Raw genomic sequence first — 7337 nt, 5'->3', positions numbered from 1 at the left:
TAGATTAAGAAAGTTATAGATCCCTTCGCAAGACTCCATCAGGGAAATTGAGGTGCCAGCAGCATTGTATAGCAGCACACAGGGTAAGAAGCACACAGAGTATCAAAAGTGAAAAAAGAAAAGAAAAACAGTTTGCAAAAATAAATATAAATACACAAATATAAATACCAGACATACTGATCAATACTGGTTTACTGGTTACTACTGTTCCTCTCCTTCCCGTCCTCTGTCTTCCTGTTACTCCTCCTCCCCCTAAGTGAGGAGTTGTACAGTTTGATGGCCTGAGGGACAAAGGAGTTTTTCAGTCTGTTGGTCCTGCACTTCGGAAGGAGCAGTCTGTGGCTGAAGAGGCTCCTCTGGATTCACTCTGTACTCCGTAGTTTTCAGTTAAAGTTAGCCGGTGGATTAATACTCCTGGGACTGAGAGGAGGCCTTCTTTCCCATCTTGCCGGAGCTCTGTGCCGCCTGGCCAGTCTTTTTGGGCAGCAGTACGCCCTGGATATTGGGCAGCACACCTCCCTGGGCAATAGTAAGACCGCCGAGCAGTTTGTTCAGCTCTTCGTCGCTGCGTACAGACACAGGATGATGCAGGTGTTTTTGTTGTCCCTTGCAGCTTTATTGGCACACGTCAGGATGTCAACTCTCAGGTACTCCAGCACCGCCGCCAGGTACACTGGGGCACTGGCACCGACCCACTCTGCGTAGTTACCGTTCCGCAGGACACGACCAACTGGGAACTGGAGCCGGCCTGGCACTTGTATTCACTAATTTGCTTTTTCTGATCTAAAGACGACGCAGATCTATGCAAGCACCCATGGTTTCTCCCTTTTTGTACTCTGAGTGGCCACAGCAGATCAGAGATGTATCTGTATGTTGGTGTATGCTGGTTGCCCTCCCTAACACAACTCCACATTACATGGAAAATGGGCAGTGCTGGACTTAAACCGGGAATGTTTTGCAATGGAAATAAGGCCACTAACTGCTTGTCCACCACACCTGCTGGCTTTAAACGGTATAGAAGAGTCCTGAAATTGATGGAATTACTTGTAAAAGCTTCTGAATGACAAATTGACTTAAGGTTAACTTGGGAGTGTTTGGATTTTTATGAGGTCCGATCTGGAGAACCAGTGCTTTCCTGCATTTGATAAGTACAGGTAAAAAAACAAAACAAAACAAACAACATGTTGTGTGGGCCACTGAAGAGGAGGCGAGAAGTGCACTTCTTTGTCCTTCCTGGGGTTCATCATCCACCTCCAACTCTGTCGCACCCGATCCAGCCAAGGTTGCGGCAGTGAGGGATTGGCCCCAACCAACAAGCCGTAGGAAGCTGCAACAGTTCCTCGGCTTTGCAAATTTCTACCGGAGGTTTATTAAGGGCTATAGCCAGATAGTTAGCCCCCTGACGGCCCTGACCTCCACTAAAGTCCCCTTCACCTGGTCGGATCGGTGCGAAGCCGCGTTTAGGGAGTTGAAACGTCGGTTCTCATTTGCACCCGTTCTGGTGCAGCCCGACCCCAATCGCCAGTTTGTTGCTGAAGTGGATGCCTCTGACTCAGGGATAGGAGCCGTGCTGTCCCAGAGCGGAGAGTCCGACAAGGTTCTCCATCCATGTGCCTATTTTTCCCGTAGGTTGACCCCGGCGGAGCGGAACTATGACGTCGGCAATCGGGAACTTCTTGTGGTGAAAGAGGCTCTTGAGGAGTGGAGACACCTGTTGGAGAGAGCTGCGGTACCATTTACGGTTTTCACGGACCATCGGAACCTGGAGTACATCCGGACCGCGAAGCGTCTGAACCCCAGGCAAGCCCGCTGGTCACTGTTCTTCGTGCGTTTTGACTTCTGGATTACCTACCGCCCCGGGACCAAGAACCAGTGATCTGCCGCCCTGTCCCGGGTCCATGAAGAGGAGGTCAAGGTCGAGCTGTCAGATCCACCGGAACCCATCATCCCCGAGTCCACTATCATGGCAGCCCTCACCTGGGACGTGGAGAAGACTGTCCAGGAGGCCCTGGCATGGAACCTGGACCCGGGGACCGGCCCAAGGAACAGACTCTACGTCCCACCGGAAGCCAGAGCTGCTGTCCTGGACTTCTGTCACGGGTCCAAGCTCTCCTGTCTCCCAGGGGTGCGAAGAACCGTGGCAGTGGTCAGGCAGCACTTCTGGTGGGCGTCTATGGAAGCCGACGTCCGGGAGTATGTCCAGGCCTGCACCACCTGCGCCAGGGGAAAGGCAGACCACCAACGGGCACAGGGTCTCCTCCAGCCGTTGCCTGTGCCCCACCGCCCCTGTTCCCACATCGGCCTGGACTTCGTCACGGGCCTCCCGTCGTCCCAGGGCATGACCACCATCCTCACGATAGTGGACCGGTTCTCCAAGGCGGCCCATTTCGTGGCCCTCCCGAAGCTCCCGATGGCCCAGGAGACTGCAGATCTCCTGGTCCACCATGTCGTACGTCTGCATGGGATTCCATCCGATGTCGTCTCTGACCATGGTCCCCAGTTCTCCTCGCAAGTCTGGAGGAGTTTCTGTAGGGAACTGGGGGCCACCGTGAGCCTCTCGTCCGGGTACCATCCCCAGACCAACGGACAGGTAGAGCGAGCCAACCAAGAATTGGAACAGGCCCTTCACTGTGTGACCTCGGTGCACCAGACGGCCTGGAGCCACCATCTGGCCTGGATCGAGTACGCACACAACAGTCAAGTTTCGTCTGCCACCAGCCTCTCCCCGTTTGAGGTGTGTTTGGGGTACCAGCCCCCTTTGTTTCCGCTTGTGGAGGGAGAGGTCGGGGTGCCCTCGGTCCAGGCCCATCTGAGGCGGTGCCATCGGGTGTGGCACTCTGCCCGCTCTACCCGCTCTGCCCTGCTCAAAGCCCGGACGAGGGCCAAGGCCCATGCAGACCGCTGGTGATCCCCGGCCCCTGCATACCAGCCCGGGCAGGAGGTTTGGCTATCGACGAAAGACATTCCGTTACAGGTGGAGTCACAAAAACTGAAGGATCGGTACATCGGCCCCTTCCCCATCATCAAGGTCCTCAGTTCTGCCGCGGTGAAGCTGAGGCTGCCAGCTTCACTGCGGATACATCCTGTCTTTCATGTCTCCCGGATCAAGCCTCACCACACCTCATCCCTCTATGCCCCCGGACCGGCGCCGCCTCCTGCACGGATCATTGATGGGGAGCCCGCGTGGACAGTTCGCCGGCTCCTGGACATCCATCGTAAGGGCTGGGGGTTCCAGTATCTACTGGACTGGGAGGGTTATGGACCTGAAGAGCGCTCCTGGGTGAAGAGGCGCTTCATCCTGGACCCGGCCCTCCTGGCCGACTTCTACAACCGTCACCCGGACAAGCCTGGTCGGGCGCCAGGAGGCGCCCGTTGAGGGGGGGGTCCTGTTGTGTGGGCCGCTGAAGAGGAGGTACTGCTGGCCCACCACCAGAGGGCGCCCTGCCTGAAGTGCAGGCTACAGGCACGAGAGGGCGCCGGAGTAACCGGGAGTGGCAGCTGTCACTCATCAACAACGCCAGCTGTCACTCATCATCATCATCATCCACACCTCCATAAGAGCCAGGCAGCATCTTCACCTCACTGCCGAGAAATCGTCTACTGAACAAGTAAACGTCTCAGCCTTTTTGGTGCCATACAGTGGTAACGTCTTTACTTCTGTGCTTGACTGACATTAATTCTGAGTTTGCAGACTCTGTTTAGTGTGACATCAGGATCTGCACGAGCTCCGTGAGAATTGTGATTGAAAGGTGGAGGTGCTTTCCACCTTTATATTGAACTGTTTGCTGGGTGTTCACACACCCACCATCACCTGTCTGTTCTTCCTGCCAGCAGTACCCGATCTGACAGCCGGAAGCAGTGGCCACCTGGGGACCCAGCGCTTGGTGGCTCCAGGATTGCTTCAGGTCCGGTGGAGTGGAAGGCGTGTGGGATCCGGCTCTTTTCTGGACGGGCATCTTCTATCCTCGAGCCTGCTCACACATCACTGTAACTAATTTGACTGTTGATCTCAATTGTGTTGTCTGTTGCTCTGTTGTGCACATTCACAACATTAAATTGTTATATTTGGCTTATTCCATTGTCCGTTCATTTGCACCCCCTGTTGTGGGTCCGTGTTCCTACACTTTTCACAACACAACAAATCACAATTCCAAAACATTGAGCTAAGGTTTCTGGAGGCACAGAATTGGATCTCTATAAGTCAATGTCCTCCTTTGGAGCCATTTCAAGAACATTCATGATACTGCAAGCCTGTATTCAGGCTATGATATAAACATATAAGAAGCTTGGGACCATACGGACATTAAAAAAAATGAGGCTCCGATTAACATTCAGGAATGAATGAACTTTTGTTCTAAAGGTCCACCTCAATCACAATTGGAATAAAACTAATGTTGATATCTTAGATAGTCACGTCGAGGGACATTCTAAAAAGTAGTGACCATCTATTCTGAATTGTAGAATTTAAATACTCATTTAAGATATTACATGTGGAGACTGCTTGTATCTGTTATTGACCTTCTTCTTATACTCAACAAAAATATAAACGCAACACTTTTGGTTTTGCTCCCATTTTGTATGAGATGAACTCAAAGATCTAAAACTTTTTCCACATACACAATATCACCATTTCCCTCAAATATTGTTCACAAACCAGTCTAAATCTGTGATAGTGAGCACTTCTCCTTTACTGAGATAATCCATCCCACCTCACAGGTGTGCCATATCAAGATGCTGATTAGACACCATGATTAGTGCATAGGTGTGTCTTAGACTGTCCACAATACAGAATACAGAAATGAACATTCAGTACACGAGCAACAACTCTGGTTGATATTCCTGCTGTCAGCATGCCAATTGCACGCTCCCTCAAATCTTACGACATCTGTGGCATTGTGCTGTGTGATAAAACTGCACCTTTCAGAGTGGCCTTTTATTGTGGGCAGTCTAAGGCACACCTGTGCACTAATCATGGTGTCTAATCAGCATCTTGATATGGCACACCTGTGAGGTGGGATGGATTATCTCAGCAAAGGAGAAGTGCTCACTATCACAGATTTAGACTGGTTTGTGAACAGTATTTGAGGGAAATGGTGATATTGTGTATGTGGAAAAAGTTTTAGATCTTTGAGTTCATCTCATACAAAATGGGAGCAAAACCAAAAGTGTTGCGTTTATATTTTTGTTGAGTGTAAATATTGTGTTTGACACGGTGCACAAAAAGTGCTTTTAGAAACTTTTACTTAAACAGTCATAACATGTATTTCATCCCAGTATTTTCAAAGTTACAATTAATTTTCATATTCTAGGCATACTAAGGCTTCAGAAAAGTATTGGTTTGTTCAAGTGTGTATATGTGTGTGTGTGTGCACGTGTGTTTTTTTGGGGGGGGAGCATGGTGGGGGGCACTTCATGGCCAATAAGAAATGTTATGTGTCGGACGCAGCTCGGAGAACCGACCAGCGTTTGAAGGACCCAGTATGAAATAAGCAGAGCACGGTACAAAGGCTAACTGAATTTAATACATAACAGTGATACAAAAAATAACAAAAGAAAGTGCGGTCTGGCGTGGTGCGCTCCCAGCAGTGCTAACGGTCCGGCCCAAGGACCCCGCCGACACCCCGCAGGTGGCCGCAACAAACCGAGTCTGTGAAAGAAGGAACCATTATGTGAGTCCACACTCTACACACAGAGAGAACACTTAAAGGTGTACAAACAGCAAACACTTCCTGGCTTGATTACTAATCAGCTTCCCAACCTGCAGGCATGGAACATCCAGTTCACAAAACTCCACTGCAGTGGAAGCCGATACATGACTAACATACAGCTCATTATAATAAAGGTGTGAGGGACACCACATTTACTGACTGTATAAACGTTAGTCACAAAATCTAACGTACCTCAGGAAGTGTGCTGACGAGCGTGAGACCTCACCCCCTCCTCTTTCACAGACCGTGCATCAAACCCTGGACGTTCTCTGCATCCACTGATGATGAGATGGCTCCCGAGACGACGATCTCACCCGTCTGGTCACAAGGTCGAGTCTCTGGCAAATACACACTGTATACTCCAGTCTTAAATGCCACCATGTTCCAATCCATATAGATGCACCTCAGCTGTGAGTCCGGACGAGCCGCAGGTGATCAGAGTGAGGTCCTGATAACCTCAGCAACACAGCCACTCAGTCCCAAATGCAAGCCACCTGGAAGGAAAACCAAAAGACAGAAACAAAAAGGCAGCCAGGCCCCCCAGCCATACAACAAGAAACTGATGATTGGGTGATAAATGTCATGCGTCATCCTGCAGTGTTAGTTATATGTTCTTTTCCCGCCCACTACTGTCTAACCTTTGGCAGTGCTATTTCGATACTATGTCTAAAATACTTTCAATATGTGCAGTGATACTTCTCATGACGTCATTATGGTCACATGGGTTTGTTGACAGATCTGGAAGCCTTCAGAGACCTTTGTTGGAGGTTAGCGTAGAGAAATACCTTGCTTTTGCTGTTCCATCTAGGTTTCGAACATGTTCAGAGACCGCGCAATCGCTTCCTGGACTTGAAGACGCCATATTTTCTCTCTTTCACAGTGGTGTCAAAAGTACACACATTTGTTACTTAAGTAGAAGTATAGATACTGCAGTTTAAAAACACTCTGGTAAAAGTTGAAGAATCAACTTGACCTTTTTACTCAAGTAAAAGTGAAAAAGTATGTGCTCCAAAACCTACTTAAAGTATAAAAGTATAAAGTAACCTTAAAAAAAAAAAAAAAAAAAAAAAAAAAAAAAAAAGGTAGATGCCACTAGATGAATTGAAAGCTTAATTTAAAAACTGATTCGTTCTACATGTGGCCCAAGACCCAAAACCCAAAATTACCCCCCAACACCACCTGCATGAAAATGTTTCAATTCTAGAAGCTCTGAAATGCAATCTGGGACTATTCCAGACAATAAACTGCAGTGAGTGCAGCATCCATTTAGTGAGAAAAAAAAAACTTTCCTTATTCAGATTCATTCCAGTAGTATTCTGCTCTTACTAGGATGCAGCAGTTTTCTAGTTTGGCAGAAAGTTCTGGAGGAAATCACTGAAGAAATTAACACATTGACAATACGGTTTGACCGAAGCAAACTGTCATTAAACTTAAATAAAACAGGGATGAAATGGAGGTGTAAGAGTCACTAGGTGTTCACAGGAAACACTTATTTATTTCTGTATTTATGTATGTATGTTCATTGTTAGTTGCTTTTATATTTTATTTTCTGTTGTGTTTCTATTCAGGTTCTTTTTGTCTCTTTCTCTGAAATTGTATATAATAATTATCATTAGATTATTAATATAT

General features: G+C 48.3%; 1 pseudogene; it reads right to left on the bottom strand.

Moving 5' to 3' along the window:
* Positions 1 to 405: 405 nt before the first annotated feature.
* On the bottom strand, positions 406 to 6512 carry LOC117504064 (annotated as a pseudogene).
* Between the last annotated feature and the right edge of the window lie 825 nt (positions 6513 to 7337).

This window comes from Thalassophryne amazonica, chromosome 2 (assembly GCF_902500255.1).
Source record: "Thalassophryne amazonica chromosome 2, fThaAma1.1, whole genome shotgun sequence".
NCBI lineage: Eukaryota > Metazoa > Chordata > Actinopteri > Batrachoidiformes > Batrachoididae > Thalassophryne > Thalassophryne amazonica.
The sequence above is the reverse complement of the archived record's forward strand: the minus strand, read 5'-3'. Positions and strand labels throughout refer to the sequence as shown.